Source organism: Acanthochromis polyacanthus, chromosome 11, assembly GCF_021347895.1.
Source record: "Acanthochromis polyacanthus isolate Apoly-LR-REF ecotype Palm Island chromosome 11, KAUST_Apoly_ChrSc, whole genome shotgun sequence".
Lineage (NCBI taxonomy): Eukaryota > Metazoa > Chordata > Actinopteri > Pomacentridae > Acanthochromis > Acanthochromis polyacanthus.
Genome location: NC_067123.1, coordinates 30,884,286 through 30,911,331, shown reverse-complemented (window position 1 = coordinate 30,911,331; position 27,046 = coordinate 30,884,286). Strand labels below are relative to the sequence as shown.

Here is a 27,046-nt window from a genome sequence, read left to right as displayed (position 1 = left end):
CTGTCACTTATGGCTTTTGACTGCCTTACAGAGGTGTCAGAAATGCCAGAAACTAACATTTATTCGGTCGATGCAACAAAGATGACTAAATGTTCACAAAATCCAAAGATTTAGTACATATCTTTTTGGAGGCAGTATAAAAAACAAGGATGCAAGGCATCTGAACAGACTGATTAAAAAAGCTAGCTCTGTAGTTGGAATCTAATTGAACACATTGGAGGATGAGGTGGAGAGACGTGCACTGAGCAAGATGGAGGCCATTTTGACAAACATGGATCATCCACTTCATATCTGCCTCAGTGAACAACAAAACATTGGTGGTGGACGGCTCCTATCCCTGTGCTGCAAAACTGAAAGATTCAGAAAATCTTTCATACCATCAGCAATTACACTATTTAATTCAAAAGTAAACAGATGAGACCCCAGACAATTAAATTTCCCCTCAGGGATTAATAAAGTGATTGTATTGTCTTGTATTGTATATCGCTTTTACAATGTGCTGTGTTTTAGTCACATTTTAAACCAGTTCTTCGCAAATGATGTCTGACTACGAGCAAATGCAGCTTCAGTATCTGGTGTCAACAGTCAGAAATAACGTCATATATTTTTGGCTCACTTCTTTTTTTCTCAGTTTATTTCTTTAATTATATCATAGTTGCATAACCAGTAAAAATCTGAATGTGTCATTTGAAGTCAAAATGTTGGTACAGTGTTATCTGGTGACTTTTGAGAAAGGCAAAAATAGTTCTACTTGAGGGTGGGCTTTTGCAAAATTTAATTTGTCACTCCACTCTGCTCATTAGCTAAAAACTGAGAACTGTTCAGCCCTTTCTGTTTCAACACAGCTGGCGAACAGTTGTTGTTTTGTCTTTTGGGAAAAGAGGCACTGCGGTTGCTGCTCTGCTTGCAGAATCTCTCTCTCTCTCACACACACACACACACACACACACACCCCTACACACACACACACACACACACAAGAAACACACACACCCATAGCCACACCTAATACACTTATCTTATGTATCAGAATCAATATTCTTTGCCTGCTATTACATATTCAGCAATTTAACCTCTCTTGCTGCTTAGATACACTGTATAGCACTGAGGCTCTTCATTTATAGACTCACGGATGTAGTGCAGACACGATGCAATTGACGTAGGAGACCAAAGATAAAGCGATTCAAACCTCAACTTACTCAAGCATATTATTTGTTGCTTTAGAAAATACTCACAATACTGCAGGCTCACAGTAAAGAGCAGTTTGAACAGAACTGATGAGAATCTGAGAATATTGCAAAGTCACATTTGGTATTCAGCAAAATGTTAACTGCCACAGAAGATGTTTGAAACAGTTGGTAGCATAGCAAGTACACACGTGGACAAAATTGTTGGTACCCCTCAGTTAAAGAAGGAAAAACCCACAATTCTCACTGAAATCACTTGAAACTCACAAAAGTAACAATAAATAAAAATTTATTGAAAATTAAATAATCAAAATCAGCCATCACTTTTGAATTGTTGATTAACATAATTATTTAAAAAAACAAACTCATGAAATAGGGCTGGACAAAAATGATGGTACCCATAACTTAATATTTTGTTGCACAACCTTTTGAGGCAATCACTGCAATTAAACGATTTCTGTATTTGTCAATGAGCGTTCTGCAGCTGTCAACAGGTATTTTGGCCCACTCCTCATGAGCAAACAGCTCCAGTTGTCTCAGGTTTGATGGGTGTCTTCTCCAAATGGCATGTTTCAGCTCCTTCCACATATGTTCAATGGGATTCAGATCTGGGCTCATAGAAGGCCACTTTAGAATAGTCCAACGCTTTTCTCTCAGCCATTCTTGGGTGTTTTTGGCTGTGTGTTTTGGATCGTTGTCCTGTTGGAAGACCCATGACCTGCGACTGAGACCAAGCTTTCTGACACTAGGCAGCACATTTCTCTCCAGAATGCCTTGATAGTCTTCAGATTTCATCGTACCTTGCACACTTTCAAGACACCCTGTGCCAGATGCAGCAAAGCAGCCCCAAAACATTACTGAGCCTCCTCCATGTTTCACCGTAGGGACAGTGTTCTTTTCTACGTATGCTTGGTTTTTGAGTCTATGAACATAGAGTTGATGTGCCTTACCAAAAAGCTCCCGTTTGGTCTCATCTGTCCAAAGGACATTCTCCCAGAAGCTTTGTGGCTTGTCAACATGCATTTTTGCAAATTCCAGTCTGGCTTTTTTATGAGTTTTTTTCAGCAGTGGTGTCCTCCTTGGTCGTCTCCCATGAAGTCCACTTTGGCTCAAACAACGACGAATGGTGCGATCTGACACTGATGTACCTTGGCCTTGGAGTTCACCTTTAATTTCTTTGGAGGTTGCTCTGGGCTCTTTGGATACAATTCCAACGATCCGTCTCTTCAATTTGTCATCAATTTTCCTCTTGCGGCCACGTCCAGGGAGGTTGGCTACTGTCCCGTGGGTCTTGAACTTCTGAATAATATGAGCCACTGTTGTCACAGGAACTTCAAGCTGTTTAGAGATGGTCTTATAGCCTTTACCTTTAAGATGTTTGTCTATCATTTTTTTTTCGGATGTCCTGGGACAATTCTCTCCTTCGCTTTCTGTTGTCCATGTTCAGTGTGGTACACACCTTTTCACCAAACAGCAGGGTGACTACTTGTCTCCCTTTAAATAGGCAGACTGACTGATTATGAGTTTGGAAACACCTGTGATGTCAATTAAATGACACACCTGAGTTAATCATGTCACTCTGGTCAAATAGTTTTCAATCTTTTATAGAGGTACCATCATTTTTGTCCAGGCCTGTTTCATTAGTTTGTTTTTTTAAATAATTATGTTAATCAACAATTCAAAAGTGATGGCTGTTTTTGATTATTTAATTTTCAATAAATTTTTATTTATTGTTACTTTTGTGAGTTTCAAGTGATTTCAGTGAGAATTGTGGGTTTTTCCTTCTTTAACTGAGGGGTACCAACAATTTTGTCCACGTGTGTATATATTCCATGTGGATTTTAATTGTCCAGGATTTTGTTTGTGTGCGTCTTTGCCTAAGTTTGTTAGTGCCTACCATACTAGTACAGTGCAAATATAATTTACAGGGTAGTATGTCAGACAGTGAAATATCTTAGTAGGTGGTCTCTTTGATGTGAGGCAGCAAACAGTGAATGGTTCTTTCTGCCACTTGAATGACACACAACAGACCTGGAAATGGGAGTAACAGAGCCATGGCCAAGTTTGATGGATGCTGAGGGTTACTTACATCACAGTGACCTGTTGAAACTAATACAGTGCAGTCCTCCATGTGGTCTGATTGAAAACAGCACTTTTGTAGCCACCTCAAGGTTGTTTCAAGAAATCTCCCACTCTGTAATGTTCCAGTTAGTTCTGTGAGGAGCACTGTAGTTTCATAACGAGGGAGATGAAGTAGTGAAACAAAGTCTTGTGTTTTAGCATCCATTTTAGCATTTGTGAGCTATTTCTTTGGGGTTAAAGTCAAGTTCTACTGTAGGTGTAAATGGTTCCCAGGTGCCAAGCAGAAATCTGTGTGGACTGCACCATTTAATTATTTTGGTCATACAGTATACAGTTTTACTTGCCATCATTGGTGAATAATTATTTTGAATTGAAAAACTCATTTTCAATTTGCAAGAATTGCTGTTTTAATTAGACTATACCACACATTATTATAAATTTTATTAGGAATATTAGGAACATAATCATGGAGCCACAATTCATTTTGATGGCTGCCATCTTCAAATTTATCTAGCTGTAGCTAATTAATGTTAATTTTTGAAATTGACCTCAGTGCTAAATGGACGTCTTGGCTGACAAACTCTATCATGTGTCTTTAGTAATCAAAGTTCAACTTATTTTTTCTGCTAAGAAAGAAACAACATTTGGTTTTACATGTTTGAAAATATATGAATAGAGGAAATATATGGGATCCCGTCTTTTGGGTGTTCAAAAGCACAGCAGAGAGGTGACTCATTTTCTAGGTGAGTGATCTCACACACATCAGCTGAGCTCATACTCAACCTTTAAGGAGCGAACTTGTTAGTACACATGACTGACAGTTGGTAGGTAATTGCCAGTAATCAGAAAGGTCCAGGTTAAAAATAAATCACATTATGGTATTGTTTAAGGCTTATCATCTTTAACTCTTTAACCTCAGGTCTTTAGAACTACTTCTTCTCAAATTCATCCATTACCTTCAGTTTAGCACTGAGGCCCTTGGTGTTCATCAAACTGTTTGTCTTTTCCAGTGCTTTAGTTTAAAATGATGAAAATGCTAAAAGGTATTGTTTTTTCTGAAAGATCACAAGGGAGCCAGGCTATCTAAGAGTGTTTGATGTGATAGCAGGTGATGTTGTGTTTTCTTATTTGCATTCATAATGGTCCTGTTGCCTGGCTGTTACAATGAATAAATACAGATACAAAGATGAAGAAGTATTTTAATATTAGCTCACACGAACAGTAAAATTACAGAGCCAGATGAGGTACCTTGTATAGAGAAGACCAGCTTTTTTTAAGACAGTATCTCTGGAAATGAAGATGCATATGAGGCTGCTATTAAGGGACAATTAGCATTTGTGTCACTTATGAATCAGACAATTCCTAAACAGCAGAACTGTAGCTCAGGAGACAGATTTTGGTCTTTCAGAACAAGTTCTTGAAATGTGCTGTTTGATTCTCTCATTCGCGCCACCTTTCTCTGTGAACAGCCACACTGGACGGCATCCATCTTAAAGACAGGAATGAATTTTTACACAGTCTCTCCAGGGAAACCAGTAGTGTTGCATTGGGTTGTACACAGAAAAAACTCTCTCACTCCTTCACAACTGGCCAATCAAGGCATGCAGAAGGTGTAAATGTCAGACTATGTGTTGTGCAAAGTTACAGTAACAAGTGACGCAGACACCCTTATGTAACGTCGGAAAAGTGTGGAGGAAGAGGAATTCTGTCACTTTCTGGCATGCAGTTTAGACAAAATATAAATCCAATTTAAAATGATGAAGGTACACTGTCTGTCCAAAAAAAGTTGCCATTTTGATAGGTAAGAGCCTTCCACTGAATAATTACTAGAGTTATTAATATGTTCCAGCAGGCAACAACTTATTTAACCCTGGCTGATGCAGTGAAGAGCTTCTCATTTGTTAAACAACCATGTCAAAAGACATCCTGTGGTTGTAGAAAGGCTGTTCGTCTGTTTCAGGAGGGTGAAATTATTAGCCTGCTTCAAGCAAAGAAAACAACTAAGGAGATTTCTGAAACTACTAAAATCAGGTTAAGAACCATCCAACGAATCATTCAGACCTGTAAGGATAGTTGTGAACCATCTTTTTTTTTAATACTTTATTGTTTTCATTTTTTAAAGAACAGAGCAGAACAATTGAGGACAGAGGACCGTTTCTACACACACAGCATATAGGGACAGCAGATACATTTTGGTATCAGATGATTAGGAGTCTTTTCCTTTTTTCAGGAGTGAGTGAGTCCCACTTTTTCCAGTATTCCTCTCCTTTATGATTTTGGAGTCGTAAAGAAAAAGTCATTTTCTCCATATTGTGAATGGAGTTTATTATGTTTATAAGGAGTTTCATGGAGGGAGGGTTCTTCTGAAGCCAGCATTTAGTGATTGTTTTTTTGCTTGCAGCCAAAAATATCTTCAGAAGATATTTGTCACCTCTGCTGAGACCCTCAGGCACATTTCCAAGATATAAGGATGAAAATGAGAAGTCAATAGACCAATCCAGGGTCTCTGTTATAAGCTGCTCCACTCCTTTCCAGAGTGTTTTTAGGTACAGACATGATCAAAAAACATGTATGTAGTCTGCAGGGTCTGCTCCACACTCCCTGCAGCAAACAGATTCGGTGCCACTTAGTTTTGATTTTTGATTTGGGGTAAGAAAAAGTCTAATTATATTCTTCCAGCAAAAATCTCTCCAGGAGAAAGAGTTTGTGGAAGTGGACTGTATTTCCCAGATTTGAAACGAGGCGTCCTATGAAATGTTGATATTAGCTTCTTTTTCCCAGCGTTGTCTAATATAGTCTGTTGAATTCTTGCTAATCACAATAAGGCTTTTGTAAAGTTTGCCAATGATACCTTTAGAGGTTTTTGAATTATAACTATCAACAAGTATCTGTATGATTCTGGGGGGTTCAAGTAAATCAGGGGTCTGTATACTGTTTTTAAAAACGTGGCGGGTCTGTAAATAGCGGTAGAAGTCCTCTTTGTCTAACCCATAGGATTGACGTAGGTCTTCAAAACTTAAAAGGTTTCTGTTTTTTTATAATCTTACAGAAGGAAGTAATTCCCGCCTTAGCCCAATGTTTGAACCTATAGTCCTGTGATGCTGGAGTGAAGTGTGGATGGAAAGCAGGCCAACTCAGAATTCTGACCTCTCTGTGCAATTGAAACCTCTTAACCATTTCTGACCACATTTTTAAAACAAAACTTATACAATGATTTTGTAATTGGTTTACTTCAATATGACTGCCAGGGCAACCCAAAACTGACTGAATGGGGATGTCCATTAAAGATAACTCAATGTCTTTCCATTTAGTTTCATAGGCCGGATTACACCAATATACCAGAGGCCTCAACTGGGCGGACCGGTAATAGTCTTTAAGACAGGGCAGGGCCATGCCCCCCCTCTCCCCCGGCAGCTGTAATGTTGAGTATCTCACTCTTGGATGCTTATTGTTCCAAATGAATCTTGAAAAGTGTTTATCCCACTCCCTAAATTGTTTAGCAGGCATTTCTACTCTAAGTAAATATAGCAATCTTGGGAGAATGTTCATCTTAATTATTCGAATTCTGCTGCCGAGGTCTAGGGGAAGCAGGCTCCATCCATCTAGATCATCATAAATTTTCTTATTTATGTGTTCATAGTTCACCTTAAACAGCTGTGACAAGTTTTTTGTTAAAGCTCGTGTCCGGAGTTTCCGTTTGTTTTCAATTTATGTATCATTGTTTAACAAAGCTTAAATGTGTTAGTCTAGTTCGATACTATAATATAATGTTAGTATGACGCGATATGAAAATTTATTCATGAGCTCCGCCTTCCTCTCACAGACCCCCATGTTATTCCAAAAAGCGCCGGTCGCTGCCGACCAATCAAGTTCGAGCCTCCGCTTTGTCATGCTGTCAATCAACGGTTACGCGCACAGCAAGCAAGCCCATGCAGAGGTGGGCGAGCTACGCACTACGCAACCGCGCGCACATTTGTTTTGCTTGTGGAGGAGAGCATCAGGGATCAGCAAATTAGGACATGTTAGACTCAATACAGAATTCTAACGTAATTCCTTTATTATTTACTAAATGTACTAAATGTAGAAGAGTGGAAAACAGCAAAACAGGCAAGATGCTGCAGCACTCCGGGCACTCCTCTCAGGTACTGCGCGCGTGCACAAATAAAGGGGCGAAATCAGAGGGAGGGTGGGACCAACAGTGTTTTGGGAGACGCTGCGATTCAAACTCCGGACACGAGCTTTAATAAGATACCCAAATGTTTAATTTGCTGTTGCTGCCAGTTAAATTGGTGTCTATCCATCAATTGTTTTGAAGGAGCAAAATTAAAGAACTTGGGTTTTTTGAATGTTTAGGGTATACCCTGAGTATTTTCCATACTTTTCCAGGATGTTCATTAGCAATGAAATACCAGAGTCAGGGTTTTTAATTGTTACAAGAACATCATTTGCGTATAGGAAATTTTATTTTCAACACCTCCTATTGTAATGCCCTCCAGGGCAGTTTCTTCTCTGATAGTTTGGGCAAGCGGTTCAATAAAATGATTAAGAAGCAATGGGCTTAATCGGCAACCTTGCCTACATCCTATCTGAAGCTTTATTTGATTTGAGAGGCATCCATTAATTTTTATCCTTGCTGTTGGAGATGAATAGAGCGCTTTTATACATTGTATGAATATGTTGCTAAAACCGAATCTTTCCATGACTTGAAATAAGAAGTCCCATCCCACTGAATCAAACGCCTTCTCAGCATCAAGGCTGAGGAGGACTGCACTCAAGGTTTCTTTAGAGATATGATTTATAATATGAAGGGTTCTTCTTATGCTGTCATGTGTTTGTCTATCACTTATGAAACCTGTCTGGTCTTCGTCTATCAGGGAGGGCATTACAGTGTTTAGTCTTTTAGCTAATATGGCTGTGTATAATTTATAATCAGTATTTAAAACACTAATTGGTCTATACCCTTTACAATCCATTTTGTCCTTACCCTCCTTTGGTATGACTGAAATAAATGCTTCGCTCCATGAAGGTGGGATGATCCCCTCCCTTAAAGTGTAATTGAAAGAGGTCTTCAACAAAGGGAGCAATGATTCTCTCATACACTTAAACCACTCTGGAGGGAATCCATCGCAGCCTGGAGATTTATTGGTGCTAAGATTTGAGATTGCAGAATCAATTTCTTCGGTTGAAATTTCACAGGTAAGTTTATCATTTTGAATTTTGCCTATAGAGGGAAGATCTAATGATTTAAGAAATGCAAGGATTGTGGATCTGTCTGCTTTATCTGGCTGGGTGTACAGTAGCTTATAATATTTTTCAAAGATGTTTTGAATTTCGTCTGGTTTTGTGGTTGTCCTGTTTGTTGCTGGATCCCTAATTTTATGAAATGTATTTGCCACTTGTTGTTTTCTAAGTCTCCAAGCAAGTAGTCTGGAAGCTTTAGGTCCTGCTTCGTAATATTGCTGTTTCATCAACCTTAATTTTTTCTCAACTTCTTCACTAAGGATGTTATCTATCTCCTGCTTAACAGGTCTCATTTGTTCTAGTATTGAGGAATTATTAGTAGCAGAATGAAGTTTCTCCAGATGTTTTAGTTGTTCCTGCAATTCGAATAGTTTTTTAGCTCTCATTTCAGGCACATTTAGCAATAATTTTTCCCCTAAGAAATGCTTTTGCTGCATCCCATAAAATAACAGGACTAACCATTCCATTATCATTGTGCTCTAAATAAACTTTTAGTTCCTTTGTCATTTCAGTTTTAAATGCATTGCGATTTAATAATTCACTTGTTTATCCATGAGACTTTTTCTTCTCCCTTGACTGGTTGTATCTAATCTAGGGTTAAGAAGAATATTAAAGTCTCCTGCACGTATACAGGGACCATATGTTTGTGCTGCAATTAGGTTGAATATTTCCCTGAAAAATGTGATATTGCTACCAGGGGGAGCATATATGTTGCACAGAGTAATTTCTTTATGTTCAAGTTTTCCTTTAATAAGGATGAATCCCCCCTCTTTATCTTTAAGTTCTGAAATAAGCTCAAAGCACACAACATTTGATATAAGGATAGCTACTCCTCTTTTCTTTCCTGTTCTAAGAGAGGAAAAGAAAGTGTTTCTCAAACCCATTTTCTTTAATTTTTCATGTTCTATGTCAGACAGATGTGTTTCTTGTAAGAAGGAAATATTGATTTTTTTTCTCGTTTTAACTTTGCAATTATTTTGCTCCTTTTAATGGGGTTGTTTATACCATTCACATTTAAAGACTGTAAGTTATAGTACTGCATGTACATTAGTCATCCTAAGCATGCTTTCCTGTACCTGTGGGAATCTGGTTCTCATCCACAGAACATGCACAGAACAAAGTAGAACATTCACTAAACTTGTGATAACAATAAAGAACAGGTCTTCCAGTTCAGAGGGTCTAATGTTACCTCTTTTGTGGAGGGGAAGAAGCCACTAAGTGGGGCCCCTCCACAGTAAAGAAAAAAAAGAAGTGTGGTGGCTTGATGAGAGTCACCTGCATCGAACCTTTGCTGTAATTTAAATAAAAAGGGAGGTCACAGTGTAACATTCTTAACCATGGCTCTTAATGTCCATAAGTAATTAGGACATTTGAGTGTGTGAATTCAAGAGTCATTCATCTTACAACATAGAGAGAAATAACATGTCTCTGTTAGGGGAGAGTAAAAACCTTCACTTGTCCATTGTGGCATCCCCTCTGTCTGGCCTGGAACACCTTCAGCCTTTCCCGTGCGCTCTCCTGATAGTCGTGTGCTCTGTCTGCACGTCGAGGCCCCGCTGTGCTCCAGGGTAGAAGGTTGTTGATGGTCTCCACGGTGATGTCCTCGGGTTTTCGCGAAAATAACAGCCCCACTGGGAAGCCACGTCTCCTTAAATCCTCCACGGCGTCCTCGGCGTTGTTGTACGTGACCGGACCAGAGTCGAAGTGCACGCGCATCTTTGTAAGAGGGGTTTGAAAACGAATCCTCTTTTCCTTGAGTACTTTCTTAATGGGGTTGTACTCCTTCCTCCTTTGCTGTACCTTCTCGGCATAATCGTGGTAAAAAAAAAACACACGTTTTTCTTGGATGTAGATGGGTTTCTTCCATGCAGCTCAGAGGATTTTCTCCTTGATGTTAAACTGCAGGAAACAGACCACTGTTGAGCGTGGAGCCGCCCCCACAGGTAGCTGCCGTCCCAGCGCCCTGTGCGCGCTCTCGATTCCCAAACTTTGCTCTCTGCCCAGGTCCGCGGTGTCTCCCAGCTCCGTCAGCATCATATTTTCCACATATTTTAACATGGAGGTGCCCTCTGCATTTTCGGGGATGCCGTGAATCCTTATGTTATTTCGGCGAGAGCGCCCTTCTAAGTCCGTTACCTTCTCTTGAAGTAACTTTTGGTTATTAAGCAATTGAACCAGAGTATCTTTAACTCCAATGTCCCATTTCTCCTTCCCAGCCATGCTCCTCTCCATTTCTCCCAGTCGTGTAGCCACCTCCTCTAGCTTCCCGGTAGCAGCGCAAACTTGTTGGTTGATTTCGGTAGTTAGCTCGTCGAGCTGTATTTTCATATCTTCTTTAAAACTCGCTCGCATCTGTGACAGTTCTTTTTTTATCTCTGATTTAAGATCTTGCATGCCCTCCGCTACGACTTAGCTCACCACCTTTCTCAGTGAGCCAAGGGCAGCAGATGAGCTCTCCTCCATCCCGTTGCCATTTTCATCCGTTCGTGCTTTGCTAGCAGCTCCGTCACCCCGACTTCCCAGGTCGTTTTGGCTCCGAGATGTGACTCTCACCTTTTTGTTTTTGTCCCTGCTCATTGTTCTTCTGTTATAGAATACATATATAGGGTTAAGTACTCGAGTTACGGGGTATCATTTCCTTCGATGCGAGAGCTCCTTTCTATGCTGCCATCTTAGTTGCCTGGCCACCGGAAGTCCCTGAACCATCATTTTTGAAGAACAAATGTGGTTGGTTGATGGTCTGATGAGTCCAGATTTATTCTGTTTCTAAATGATGGGTGCATCAGGGTAAGAAGAGAGACGAATGAAGTGATGCACTCATCATGGCTAGCACCTCCTGTACAAGTTTGTGGAGGCGGTGTAACGATCTGGGGTTTGCCAGGTCCAGGTTTAGCAATGTCATGTGCCCAAAGAATAAGGTGAACTGACTACCTAAGAATACTACAAAAATAACAGGGCTTTCCATCAATGAAGTTTTTCTTCCCTGATGGCACAAGCCATGTTCCAAGATGGCAATGCCAGGATTCATGGGGCTCACAATTTGAATGAGTGGATCAGGGAGCATGAGACATCATTTTCACATATGGATTGTCTTTCACAGAGTCCAGGCCTCAGCCCCACTGAGAATCTCTGGGATGTGCTTTAGACTTTGCTTACCGATTCGACTCCCCCATCATCAATGCAAGATCTTGGCAGAAAGTTAATCCAACTCTGGACAAAAATAAATACTGTGACATTGCAGAAGCTTATCGTAACGATGCCATGGTGAATGTGTGTCGTTCTCAGAGCTAAAGGTAGTCCAGTGAAATATTAGAATGTGCAACTTTTTTTTGGATGGGCAGACAATATGAGCTCTGAATCTAACAAGAAACTGCTTGCAGTACCAAGGAAAATAAGAACTGATGAGAACCCTGTTTTGGAATTAGCTCAACAACCTGGACTTTGTTGCTATAAATACACAAGTAATTCTCCTGACCATATTTACAAATTGGTTAAGTGAGACGATCTTACAAGCAACTTAATTTCCTAGAAAACCTTGTTTTTTTTAAAAAAAATAAAAGGAATAAATGCCACAACCGCAAACAACAGATGGATTATTTTTGAAAGTTCCACTGAGGATCTCCAACAAAAACAGAAAATGCCTGCAAAACAGATGAATGGTGAACACAGTGAACACCACAGTCCAGTGACTGTGATTAATGGTTCCTGTGTTTACTAATTAGATAAATGTTCAAGTTCTAGGTATGCAGAGGTATTCTAGGATGTTTGTGAGGCCATTGGGTTCCTTGAAACTAATGTACATAAAATGTTGTTTGTCACTCCCTAATAAATTCAATAAGTGAGACGTCAGATTGTCAGTGTGTAAACACACCAACATGAGAACAAGTCTGATGAGCCAAGCCTTTGCTAAGTTACTTGTGTAGCAATAAGGTTGTTTTCCTCTGCAGGAACTTGCTGTCTATTTCAGGACAGAATCTGTGTGTATGTTCTGACTGCAAAAAAAAAATCCCTGTTTCAGAGCTGCTTTTAGAAGAGAAAAAAAACTACCTTAGGACAGATGCTTTTGTGACCTTGAAAAACTATTAGGCAGAATTCAGTACTGATTGGATACAGCTGGAGAAGACAGCCAGATTGGTGAAACACCAAGAGAACAATGATTTACCCTTTCTTTAGCCCTCTGGATGTCATTATTTCTTTAGCAGTCTACTCCTCTCTACCATCCCTATCAACAACAACAAATACATCAACCAACTGAAATTTCCAGCAACTATCACTCCTATGGTCTAATCGTATACATTACATTAGCTTAAAAAAATAAAAAAAGATGTATTTTTGCAACAGTGGGCCTCAACGGGTGAAGGAAACTCTTATAACCAGGAGGAAAGAAGCAGCTGATGTCTTCATGTGTATCAGCAAAGGCAAACTGTAATCTAGATTCTCTCCAGGCATAGCGGTCTCAACAGCAACAAACCTGATGGTACAGATAGGGTATCTGAAAGATAATTATGTTTGGGGGAAATGTTGTAAAATGCCTAAATGATTATATATATTTCCATTTGTCAAAAAAAAAAAAACGAAAAATGTAAAAATCAGTGTGATGTATTTTTAGATTTCTTGACATCCTCTCTGTGCATGTCTGTGACCTTGGCAAATCTCCACTTCTTATGCCCCACATGACTTCCTTTCATGCTGTCTCTCTAAACGGCACTGTTCTTTTCTGTTATCCATGTCTTGTCTCACTGCAGCGCTTCCAACGACACACACAGACATACACCCACTCCAAATTTCCTGCTTTCCCTCCCTCGCTGATGCAAAAACTGTCAGCTCACGTACTTCTTTATCCGACTTCAGTTATTGCATTTTCAGTTGTGAATGTTTTATACATGTTTAGTGTGTTGCATATTAACGTTAGCTAGCTAACTGCATACGAGCAAGCAACAAGCATCCAAAATAAAAATGTATCTGTCAAGTGTTACACCCTATCATCACTTCTTTCCTCTCCTTTGTGAATGTGAGCTCAAATGTAGCTTAGTAGCCTCGCAAATTCCGTGGAACGCCCTGCGGCTAAATATTTGTTTACCATTCTTTTCAGGCATCTGTGGTGGCATAGCTAATAGCGTCATACTGTAGTAAGTGAGACTGAGAGTGTGAACGTCATATCCAGTCTTGACACATTTTGTCAGCCAGTGGTGTGTCGTTGTAGACAGCATGATCCAGTTCTCTGATCGATAAGATGGAATCCCATTTTCTCAAGATGACATCTCTAAACCGTCCCCTACGCATTATTGAACAACACATGCTGGAGGATTGACTTTGTGTCATGCTTTGTGTGTGCATGTGTGCATATGGTGTGTTCAGTTTATGAGTGAAAGCTTAGATCCCATGATTCACATGGACTTTCTTGGATAAATCCATCACAAATTCCATCACACACCTCAGACAGTAGTCTTGCCTTCCTGTCTGCCAGAGTTCTGCACCCTTGCTGGGCTTTTCACACGGAGATGACCTGAACCTATACTGGTCTGACATCTTATCCTTCCAAGCAGCTGACATGCTACAGTTCCCTCTCTAGTGCATTCCATTAAAACTCTTACAATACAATACAGTAATAACTTTATTAATCCCTGAAGGGAAATTCAAACCTCTGTTGCTGTTGGAAGATTTGTTATTTAATTTTTAATTTAATTTCCCTTCGGGGATCAATAAAGTCATTCTATTTGTTATTGAAGACAAAGCTAAAGGTTTTTGAGTGGAGCCACAGACCAGTGGAGGCTTTGGCAGCGAGGATGCCTTTCTTTAATAAAAACAAAAGCAAATCTATCCTTGAAAGTTGAGATAAAAGCATATCAGTCCTGAATGTCATGATGTTTTGACACTACCACAAGAAAGGTTCTTCTCACAGTGCTTGGTTATTTGGGTCCTGCCAGAATTGGAGGCTGTTTGGGCTTCAAAGTTTTGAAAAATAAACTTTCATCTTTACAGTTTTCTGCTAAATTTTCTTGATCAATACTAGTGAGTTTACAAACTCTTTGCTAATCACTGATACTCACTAAATGATGCAGGTTAGATTCGACAACAATGACAGTGCACAACTGAAATGTGGTCTTTGATGTATTTAATTTAAACATATACATAGTGCCATGTATGTCAGTGTCATTTTTTTTGTCATGCAAGCAACATGGCACTAGTGTCAATTCATTTTTCATCACTTTGGCCCAAACTGAAATATCTCAACATGTCAATTTCATCTCAACATTTGTGGTCCTTAGATGATGGAGCTTACTGCTGCTGGTGATTTTCTGATTTTACTTATAGCACCAGAATGAAGTTGGTGTCTGTAGTTCAGAGTAAACTATTTCTACAGCTATTTCATGGCTTGCCATGAAGATGTTTTAAATCTAGAGACAGTGGATTCTAAAGACTTCAGTCATCTGCTGACTGTTCCTCTAGCACCACCATGACCCTGCTGCTTTTGCTTCGTATTATCTCCTCTGCTATTGAATGATGTACATATTCATGGAAAATGACTTGTAAAAACTTTCCTTACCTTTTATCTTGCTCCAAATTTCATTTTGTCAAACATAAATATCTTCTACAGTATGATATTTCCATCAACTGTGTTATTTATTTATTTTTTTGGTTAGTAATAGTTAGAGAATGCCAGTATGCTCGAACACTGAAGTGAAGAGTGAACATGGTAAACACTGTAATCAGCACTTGCAGCATAATCGTCACAGGCAAAACTAAGTAGGAATTTCTGTTCTTTTGGAATGTGGTTGCTAATTAATTTTTTATCTTTTCCTTTCTATCGGTTTTTGATGTTTATCAAAGATGCACGACAGAATGAATCAGCTGCAGTACAGTAAATGTGGAACAAGTTCTCTGACATACTGTGCAGCTCAAACACAGAATGTCTCATCGTAAAATATGATTTATGATTGCATCCCTGTTTTTAAATACATTAAGAATGTATGACACTGTTCTTAATTCAGAACTATTTCTGAAGATTGAAGATTTTGTCTGATCTTGTGATCACTAAAGAATTGCTCAATCAGTGGACTCCGTCACGGAAAGAGAGTTTCATGTATCGTAGTGTCTACAGATACGGACCCGTACCCGTAGCCTGTGGCCTACGGATACGGCACTTTACCTTATCATAAATATTAATGAGACGGATATGAATATTAATGAGTCGGCTGATGAACGCGCTTTGTGATTGGCTGGTAATCCGACGTACATAAATATTAATGAGCCGGCTTGGTAAGCCGAGTGATGAAGGCGCTTCCGTGATTCGAGGTGAATCTGCATGCCGAGCCTGTCATGTCAGTCATCTGCTGTTCTCTTTTCTATCATGCATAATGTCTTATAAATATCATTATCTGACTTTTTCACGGACAGCGATTTGGAGGTTGAAATCGGCACTACTATTAAAAATAGCAAAACTTTTTATTCACGTGACCCTGTTCTAATAAAGCACAAACAGCAAACAAAACAAATGGCAGAACTAACAGCCAGCAAACGAAAAGTATTTTTTTACCTTCAAAAGTAGCGACATTAACAACCTAAACAAAACCCTGATGTATTTTCTACGTCTGTCAACACAGACACTGCACGTCAGTCACTTTAATGTTAGCGGACTCTGTTGAATGGCTAATTTACATCACCACAAACAAATCTCACAATATCACAGTAAATCGAGTTTGTGGGTTTTTTTAATTCATGCCGAATTAAAGAGCTGCTCCTCACCATTCACGAGTGTTTGTTTCATATTCGACATCCTTAACTTTATCTTGTAAATTAGCGTCCGAAATTAAATGGGAACATTTGCAATGGAGTTCGTCAGCCGCTTCCACCACTGAACGCGGTAAACTAATTAATAGGAACTGGACTTAAAACAATTTAGACACGGCGTCTAAAAGCGTAAAAACTGCAATGTCTAAAGTGTGAGAGGAGACGGTGTATTTTTGGTTAAATTATACAATGTTCGCCGTCAAAGTCATTCATATAAACTGCCTGTAATGTGCAGCAAATAGTAGTTAACCGGCGCTAGCTCTTCAGTGACCTTAACGGGTCTGTACCTCTAGTACAGATGCTACGTGTACGGGTCCGTACCTCTAGTACAGATGCTACGTGTACGGGTCCGTACCTCTAGTACAGATGCTACAGGTACGGGTCCGTACCTGTAGCATCAACCTTCATGTATTATTTGCATCATTTTAGGAACTGCTGTACAGTAAATGATGCTGTAAGAAACAATGTATATGTCAGGGTAGAGACTGCGATTTGGTAGAATTGGAGTTTCTACCAGTAGAGATTGCGATTGGAGTTTCTACCAGTAGAGATTGCGATTGGAGTCTCTACCAGTAGAGTTTGCGATTGTAATCTCTACCAGTAGAGTTTGCGATTGTAATCTCTACCAGTAGAGATAGAACTTTAAATCTGACCCCTGCCCTGACCCCTGACCCTAACCTTAACTAACCCTGACCTTTAAATCTGACCCCTGCCCTGACCCCTGACCCTAACCTTAACTGACCCTGACCTTTTAATCTAACCCCTGCCCTGACCCCTGACCCTAACCTTAAAAGTCTAACCTTAGCCCTGACAAATCTCTACTGGTAGAATTGGAGTTTCTACTGGTAGAGACTGCGATCGCAATCTCTACTGGTAGAGACTCCAATCGCAATCTCTACTGGTAGAAACTCCAATTCTACCAAATTGCAGTCTCTACCATGATATATACATAAAGTGGTTGTTGGGTGGACAGATGGATGGATGATTGCCAAGGACTGCCAAGGAGAGAGGAGATGGGAGGAATTATAAACTCCAAAAGGGAGGAGAGAGGGAAGGGGTACCTTCACACATTGTGTGTGTGTGTGTGTGTGTGTGTGTGTGTGTGTGTGTGTGTGTGTGTGTGTGTGTGTGTGTGTGTGTGTGTGTGTGTGTAAGAAATGAAGAGAGAGACTGACAGGCAGAACTGTATTGAGTACTGTACTGAGTTGATTAGTTTCCTGCTCACTTATTAGGATGCAGATTAGCTGCATTGAGAAACATCTGGGAGCTTTTCCCAGGCACACATCCTCCCTTCTTCTCTCCTCACTCGTCACATCCCCTTTCATCATTGCTTCTCCTATATCAAACCTTGTCCTCCTCTCTCCACATTTTTTCCTCTCCTTTATTGTCTTCACATTTTTCCTCATTCTTTCCTCTTTCATTTCCACCCCTCTAACCTCTGTTCCTGCCCTCACCGCACAGCACTCTTCTCTCTTTCTCCTGTGCAAACATCTCATTTCCTGCCTTTCTGCCTCCTCTCCACGTCTCTCAGTCTGTCAGTTAGTGTTTTCTTTTATTTCCTTTTTTCATTTATTTAAACAACAACGAGAAGATTTACATGAAGTCTTTGAACGTGGCTTTGCTGTCCGGAGGAGGATTTCACTGGAGGCTGTATATTCAGATTGGTGTGAATACTTTTTTCTGCCCACTGCAGTGCACAAAGATGGCTGAGTGGGAGCTCCTGCATCCACATTTATCAAAACAGCATCGTGTGCCGGCCTATGTTGACACTTGAATTCATAATGGCTCTGCCTACAAATGGAGCAACTAACAAGTCCAACAGTACAGTATATTGCATGTTACATTTGTTTAATTCATCTCATACAGGAAGCAATAATTCATTCAGTGGCTGCAGCAAAGCATGTAAACCAATAGCAAACTGGCCATAATTGATGTAAGGATCTAATAATTAGCCTGGCCAATTACCTACTTTGTACTGTGTTACTTTAGTCATCTTCAGCAATCAGTGTGTAGCAATGTCTAGCCCACAGCAAAATCCAGCTGGTTGTAACCCTAATGTGAATTGCCTTATTTTCTGCATTCATTGGTCATAATTATTGGGTGGGATCATTATTTACCAAGTACAGACAGATGCAATGTGCTCAAGTTAATAATACATCGATAGCTGTAGTCCTGTATGTCTTTATTGAACAGAATCTTTACAACAATCACAGAGACATTCTTAGGACACCTTTCTTGACGTCACCTCACTGTATCTCTGTTGGGCTAAGGTCTTGGCTTAGATGTGGTCACCACATTTTTTTTTCTTTGTACTGTCTGAAACCAGCTTGTAGTGGTTTACTTTACTTCATTGTTTAGGGCCATTATGCTGCTGTATCCCCAAGCTGGTACTGAGGATAATGTGTGTGCAGCACAACCTCAAATCACGATGCTTCCTTCACTGTGTTTTGGAGAAGATGATGGTATGAAGTGACCTTTTTAGGAAATACATAATGTTCCTCCCAATCAATTCAGCCTTAGTTTCATAAGTCCACAAAACAGTGTCCAAAGGACGTTATGGAGTTTTAACATGCTCTTCGGCAATCTTTGAGTGCAAAAAAATGTTTTTTTTTGTGATGTGCAGTTTCTTCTTCTGTGGTGTCTTGTAAGGGACACATTGACTGTGCTATGATTCCTTTTAGCCTTTAGCAGTTATTTGGGCTTCAGCTTTTCTACCTAATTCAGCATTGCCTTTGAAAATACTGAAGAAAATAGTACACTTTTGGCATTAGCGTCACGTGTCACCCCCTGCATTCCATTTCCCACCGTTATCTGCAATTCTTTTGTCTTTGTTATTTTTTGCTGCCTATCAGCAACATCATCAGCTCAGACCTGCACAGACCACCTGTAGCTGATCCATCCTGCTCCTCTGATTCACATAACAAGGTAACTGTGATTTTTTTTAAAGTCAGCCTTACTTTTAATTCTGTCAGTCTATTTTATGTTTTATTCTTTGACAGTAACATAAACATAACCAAGTTATATACTGCTTGATGTTAGCCACGAGTCGGTAGCATGAATGCTAATGCTTCCCACCACTGTTAGCTAGCAGCTAGCATATTCCTCTTTGGCTGCAGAGTGGACAAGACTTTTGGTCTTTCTTTTAAACCAGACCAGGCAAAGGAATTTCTAAGCAGCCATGTCCAACCAGGTTAAGTTAGCTATCCCTGACTTTCGTGTAATTTTCAATCAAATGTACAGTGTAAGATATGATGTTCCACAGATCTGCTATCAAATCTCCACATGTACTTATCTGCATTCGACCATTTGGGTTATTTCAAGTTTTAAAAAAGTTTGTAGGATGTGTCATATTGCTTTTCTCTCCACTTAGGAAAGGTAAATTTGCTTGTTATGCAAACGGCTGCAAAAATTTGATTTAACTGTGTACTGAACTAAATAGCCGTTATAAGTGGAAGCCTCTGTTTTTGCTTAATAATTTGAGTTTCCTGTTTGTTTGTTTGTATGTTTGTTTGTTTTTTGATGAATGTGACAGAGTTCCTTATTGAGTTCCAGGAATCTTTGCCTACCAGAAATAATACATTATTTCTTTGTCATTTCATTGTAGGCGCTTTCTTAGTATCAACCCTGAGAAAGGAACAAAAGGCAGCTAGGAGAAGGTGATGTCAGGGACGCTGCTCCAGAAAAAGGCCTCTACTGTAAATCCCCATGTAGCCACCTTTATAAAAAAGACTCATGGACTCTGAATGGGATTTTATGTAAACCCACAGCACCTCTCCACAAAGGACCTCACTTTCACAAAGGAAAAGCCCAGTCTGCAACCAGATGTTCATGTTGTCATTTTAAGGTAACAAGTCTCAGTGTTGTCTTCTGTTCAGTTAAATATACTTCAGTCTGGGTGTCTCAGTTTTGAAGTTCCAGGTTGTTCCTTGACTCCGTGTGTATTGAACATGATCATGAGTTATGAAAGACTGATTGTGAAGGCAGGGTACCTGAAATGTGATGTCCAATTTTTATACAGATTGTTGACAACCTGTTAAACATCACTAATTGTTTTTATAGATTTTATTTTACAAGACTTGAATTACTTGAAATGTTTTAGGTGTTGAAAGTGTTCAATGCAGTAGTTAAAATTATACATTTAAATTATATATAGGTATCTTTTGTTGCAGTTCAGGAAAAATGGAAACCAAACTCAGGGTACCTGAACTAGGACATGCAGAATGAGAACCTGTTCAGTATGAGGAAATGATTGTATGTTACTTAAATTTAATGGGTTTAATAAGTCAGTTTTTGAGATATGTTTGATATGGATTTGGCTTTCGTAAAAGCTGTCAGGATTCGGAAGGAGATCTCAGATGCAGAGAATGAGCAGGCACGCAGAGGTTAAAGTTTTAAAGGCTTTATTGCCAAGGCACAATGTCAAATGGCTTAGCGCGCAGACGGAAGGCTAACCGGCAAACAACGAAGAAGGTAAGTTAGCACTTTACCGCTACTAGTGGCTGAGAGGACTAACTGAAGGCCAGAACTCACGGTGGGTAACACCCAGGCAAGAACTGGGACTAATACTATATACAAGAAAGCAAGGCAGGGAAAAATAACAAAAAGCGAAGCCTCAGGCTTGATACTACAAATACTCTCTCTCAGGAGTGATAAACGGGGGGGTAGGTGGGGTGGGGGTATAGGGACTGCAGCAGAAGAGAGACCAGAATTACTAGAAGCACACAGGTAACTGAAAAACAATGACTGTAAGCACGAAAACAGTTACAGGAGGTTTCACGATCCAGCACTGAGAGGCGAGTGGCGTCTGTTGTTAAGGCAGAGGAAGTGAAGCTGATTGGCTGTGACCCCACGTGCTCCAAATCCGGCAGATGATTACAAACGAGCAGCACCTGATGCTGCGGCCACAAGGTGTAGACACCTAAAAGGAAAAAGGGGAGAGGAGGAGGCACTAGCCAGAGTTGTCAGCAGCCAGCCTGACAAAAGCTTTATGTTGAAATACATCTCTTGTCTGAGCTATTTCTATGCTATGCTATTTCCTGGGGCTTTCATTTTGAGATGTGACATTTTTAGATCATTAGTTTTTAGCAATGGTATCACTTTATATTATCGCATTCTGTGATATCAGTTTTACAGTAATAAACTGTTTATGAAGATTACAATACAAACAGCAAGGTAACTGTATAATGGCACCAAACATACTGACAGTATTATACAGTAAGCATAAACTCTAAGCAGCACAATACGTTAATATTTTTTACAGTAATAAACTCTTGTTGTAGAATGCAGTAGGTTTATTGTAGAATTACAGTGTCCTGCTGGCAACTTTAGCTGCCAGCTCTTTCCTGTAAATTTACAGGGAAATTTCTTAGAGTGTACCTGTCTCTCACTCATGTCAATTTCCAGCAGTGCCAAGATGACTGCTTTTTATGGCTTCACACATTTCTTTTGTTTTAGGCATTATGTGAGAGCTGACAACTTCTGAGTTGTGCTATGGCTTAAAAGTAAGCAGGAAACCACTGTAGGCCTTTGCATGTGCAGTACTGATGACATGAAATGGCCTCTTATATATCCTGGAAACACAATTAAGCTTAAGCATGTTAAATAGGATTTAAAGTATTATGTAATCAGCTGCATTATTTGTTGTATTCATTATTTTCTTCAGGCAATATACCTTTAGTGGTACCAGGCATTAAAATCAACAAGAAATTGAAGAAAACAATGGTGGTCTAATCATTTTTCCATGACTGTGTATACACAGATACTTTTTTCCCCATTTATTATGTAAACTGTTGTAAGTCTTGATCAAAAATGAAAAAGACAAAGAATGGGTGGTAGATTCTGGATGTTTAGGCAGCCTTTATTTATATCTTCATTCATTTCAGTGCATCCCTTTATCCCCTATCTGACCAGCAGCAGGAAATGCACTGTGATATACCCTCAAAGAGACCAACATAAATCAATTTCAAGTTTTATCAGATTCAGTTTTATTAGTGCGGACTAAATCCACTGAGATTGAGGTAGCTGGAAGACAGACCAGTTAGCACATTATGGGTAGTGGTTTAGATGATGAAAACAGCCAGCAGCATCTAATTTTGATTTAGACCTAGGCACCTTGTTTGATTTATGATGCTGAAGGCTAATCAGATTGCCTGCAAATTTAATTTTGCTCTGCAGCCACTGACAACCCTCCAAACCCAACTTGGCTACAGCAAAAGGAAGGAAAGTTTGTGGGTTAGCTTTGTGAGGCTTACAGTTGTCTTCATGAATTTGTTGAACTGTCAATTACTTTTTCCTGCAGTGGCAATTTTTGCATGCTATCAAACTTCATCTGTGTTCAAACTGTCAAGTATATGTACAACTTTGATTTTGAGAATTAAAAGAGACACTGTGTTTATGAGTCTTGGACAGTTGAGATGTTGATTATGTTGTACCTGTGTGAGTTTATGTAAAGTACATTTGTATTTTTGGTTGCTTCTCAGTACAGAAACCTTGGACTCGTGTGCCCACTTATTCCACAGCATGTTCTGTATTTTTTTTTCCGATTTAAGACCAGCATGTTACATAAAGCTGCACTGGCTCTTTCAGTTTCAAGTGCCTTGGTGCCAAAAGTTTTGCTGAACCTGAAATACAAAGTTATATGTGAATTTTCAGTTTTGTCAGAATTTTGTTTGAAAGGAGAGAATATGAATTACCTCGACAGTTACCATTTCTTAGAATGTTAGACTTTATTCTAATTGATATGGCTAAGTACCATTGTGACTACATTGCATTTGTAGTTTAATTTAAACATGAGACACACTGGAAGCCACTACCAGCTGTTCAGGGACAGTGAGCACAAAACACTGTAAGGATGTTACCCAAAGTGAACACTGAGCCGGGAAGGCTCCCTCTGGGATTTGAATCACTACAAGCAGCACAGTGCAGCGCCTCACCTTCCTTATACTTCAACCAGACAAAAAAATAGCAGTTGATGTGAATGATGGGGGAAAGTAGGGATTTTTTTTTTTTTTCATTTTTAGTCAAGCACCCATTAAGGAATATCTATTGTAGGAGACTTTCTCAGTAACTGCTCGCTGTTAACCGTCCTTTTATTATTGGAACTTTTGTATTAAAATTCAGAAGTTCCAAGCTACATAGGTTTTATTTACCAAATGGATGAACAGAATTCCTGTCAGTGAGCCCACATAAACACAATAAAAGCTCAGTGCATGCTGTAAATACCTTATGTAACAATGCTGTGTATGTCATCCTTATAACATTGACTACAAAGCCATGAGCAGGTGGTCATTTCTGGACTTGCTATTGCTATTTAAGACCAGATGTCAGCTCACTGCCAGTCACAATGTGTGTCTCTCAGTGTGTGCGGGCGTGTTTTGTGCCCATGCATGTCTGTAAGCAGCCCTGCAGTCAGCAAAAGCAACCTGAGGACAATGGGAAGTGATAAGCATCTCAGAGCAAATGACGGTCAGGTGTCAGATTGTTGTGTTTGTGTGTCAGTGAGTTTGCATATACAGTGTGTGTCTGCTTGAGTCTCGTTTCCTTGCATTTGAAGCTACTAGGGCTGACATGTCATGTCATGTTTCTACATCAAGGTCTGCTCATCACATTTTGTTCTTTGTGTGTGCATGTATATGTGTGACATTAGCTGACCTGACAGTCATTGACTATGTTGTGCATTTATATGTGTTTAGCTTGGCTTCTTGTAATTTCTTTTTTATAGAATGCTAATAAGGATACCATTACAAGTGAGACTTCTTGCACCAGTCCCCTCTGCCACATACTAGACATATGTCAGATGCAGGGATCAGTACTAGAGGTATAGTGGTGTGATAAGACTGTAGGATGCACTTTACTAACATGTATGAGGATATAGCTATAATACAGTGCTGAAAATCTAATTTCAGCAAGTGAAAGACTTCTGTACATAAATATGTTTAAAAGTACCCTGGCCAAAATTTATTTGCTCTGAAATTGCCCCTCTGCACTGTGAGGCCGATATTGCTGTGCTTCAATTCTGGTATGTGAAAATACATTCAGAGTATATCTGTTGTAAATTATAAAATGACAATGGTGCCATGTAACAATTGAGACAAATGCATAAAGCTAATTGAGGTTTTATTTTCAGCAACATTTGAAACTTTTGCCTGATATTCATTTGAAAGTTAGATGAAATTATAACTTTCAAATGAATGTTTAAAGGTACAGCAGCTCATTAATGTTTATTGTCAACACTTCAGCCACCAACAACACTTTAGTTGTAATCTAACATGATTTCAAACCTGGTAAGCTCGTTAAAGTACGCCGGCCCGCGGGCGGGCCGTTTTTTTATCGGTATACGCTTTTTTTTAAATAGAAGGACACTGCAAACACAATTATACAAACACTATACACACATAGAAAGCTGAGATTCTCATGAATCCGCCGGTATAAACCACTTTCAGATGTGATTACCACAGCGGGTAATATAAACACATTTATCCAACAAACAACAAGTCATGTAAACGTGCACAGCTCACCTGTCGACGCAGTTTGGACGCTCGTTTCTGGTCATAAAAGAAGATAATCCACAAAAACCAGCCAGAACCCAAGCTTAGCCATCCAGAGGAAACAATCCAGTATAATACTTTGGCCAAAACATGTCTCGAAATAGGTAAAAAATCCAGAAAACGATCGGCTCCGTGCGCGTGCACGCGGCGCGTGGTGGCGCTGTGCGTTTCATATTCACTGCATCTTTCTATTATAACTTTATCATACACGGTCCTATTTTCTTTGTTCGCGATTCAAAATGGATACTGGAGGCTTCTCGACCGCTTCAAACCGGACTTCAACCAATCAGGTGACTCGTTTCCGCCTACTTCGGCAATATAGCCAACCATGGCCGAGTCTGACAGATATCGATTACATCACTTGATTGACTTGTTTCTCAGCAAATCACGCCGGAGGAAACGTTAGATTGACAGGCCTGGTAGCCAATGAGCTTGCTGAATGGCTTGAATATAAATCCCGCCTCTGCCAGCGGCTTTATATGATATTTCATTCGTGAGCTCCGGGCTCCACCTGCTGTTTCTCTGTATTCCTCTCAATCTGTGTGTGTGATCGACACTGAAGCCTATCTGAAGTGATTTTTTGAGTTCTTTATGAGTTTTTGGAATGAAAATGAAGTGGAAAATTAAGTGAAAATGAATTTATACCATTCTGTAGAGAGTGTGCACAGTGTATAAAGAGTGTATCCAACATTGACAGGGGCGGAGCATATCAGTACAAATACATGTGTGAAACACTCATTTCTTGTAGTATTGCTCTGAAATTTTGACCTGAACTATGTAAGACCCCAGGCTTTTGCAATATTGTGTTTTCAAGCTCTTACAGTGCTGCCACACTGATTTTCAGGTGTTTTATTAGGGAAAAAATGTAGGCGAGAAAAAAAATTCATCCTAATTCAGTGTGTGCCAACATGAAATACTCTGTGCCAGTAGCACCTAGAGTAATTCTGACTGCACTGGGTGAAAATTCAGGTTGTCAGCTTTCAAATGAGACCCCAACCATGCATGTACTCCAAACAGTTCAAGAACAGCATTCAATTTACTTTCTGTAAATCTCAGTAGAAATTTCGGGCGGAAATTGCCCAAACCCAACAAAGTTTAATTATGCACAATATATGAACTCACTAATCTCCAGTAATTTTCTTGACCTAATACATCATCTGTCTGTAATCTATCAAGTGTTGCAAATACTCTAGGACACACGGACATAGGTTTTTTTTTTTCTTCTCAGAGTTGCACTTTTCTACAGCTTTTTTTCAAGAGGCCAGGCATCTAGTAGCTGGAATAACACTATGTCAGAAAGCTAGTTCTTAGTGGAGAGAAGTGACCTGATTTTCTGGTTTCACAGACCACAAACTGGCAGCATGGATTAAAAACACAAAAGTCTCTCTTATCCACAATAATGGCAGATTACTGTGTATCACAGACTGATGCATTTTTATCCAGAGCCACTCTGTTTAATGTGAATTATGGCTAACTGGCAGCGGTCATCAAGCTGTCACTGAATTAGAATGGATAAATTAATTAGCAAAGCAACTCTGAACATAGAAATTGAATGTATTCATTATTGAACTACCCATAAATTCACACTGTGAGCTGTGATTCCTTAAACCAGGGAGCCTGGTCTTTCTTCTTCACTAGTTTCTGGGCAAAAAGCGTCCATGATAATATTCAAATCTAAAGCACTCACCATGTCTGATATAGCTGCTACAGAACAATATGTTGAGACATGAGAAAACAAGTGTTGTGCTCCTTAATTTCTGACTCTGAATGCATATTTAAACCGGCTCAATCAGAAAAAATAAGTAGTTAATTGGGATGCCCTGGCTAAGTGCATGTTGTGCCCAAGCCAGTTAAACCCTCCTTTGGGGATGTTAGTGTCTCAACATACGATCTGTGTATTCAAATCCTAGTGTGGATAATAAGTTTTCTGATCATTCAGAGTACTAGAAAACTTAATAATGTGTGTATATGATTTCCTATTCATGGAGACATAATCAAGCTGATCCTGATTAGGGCTGGAAAGTTCTAATTGCAAATTTTCTGATAGACATTGCATTAGCAGTATGACTTGCTATTTATTGTTTAAAGCAGTTCGATGTTAACTGTGTAATGGATTTAAAATGTGCTGAAATATTTCTTCATTAGATACTCTCAAATGATTAACTGCTCTTTGTTGTAATTGCAGTCAGCCAAAGCTGG

At 39.5% G+C, this 27,046-nt stretch overlaps 1 protein-coding gene across 1 annotated transcript in view; it reads left to right on the top strand.

Moving 5' to 3' along the window:
• The window catches only part of itfg1 (integrin alpha FG-GAP repeat containing 1), a 352,137-nt gene that overhangs the window by 211,320 nt on the left and 113,771 nt on the right, over positions 1-27,046 (top strand). The gene's annotated exons all lie outside the window — the stretch shown is intronic.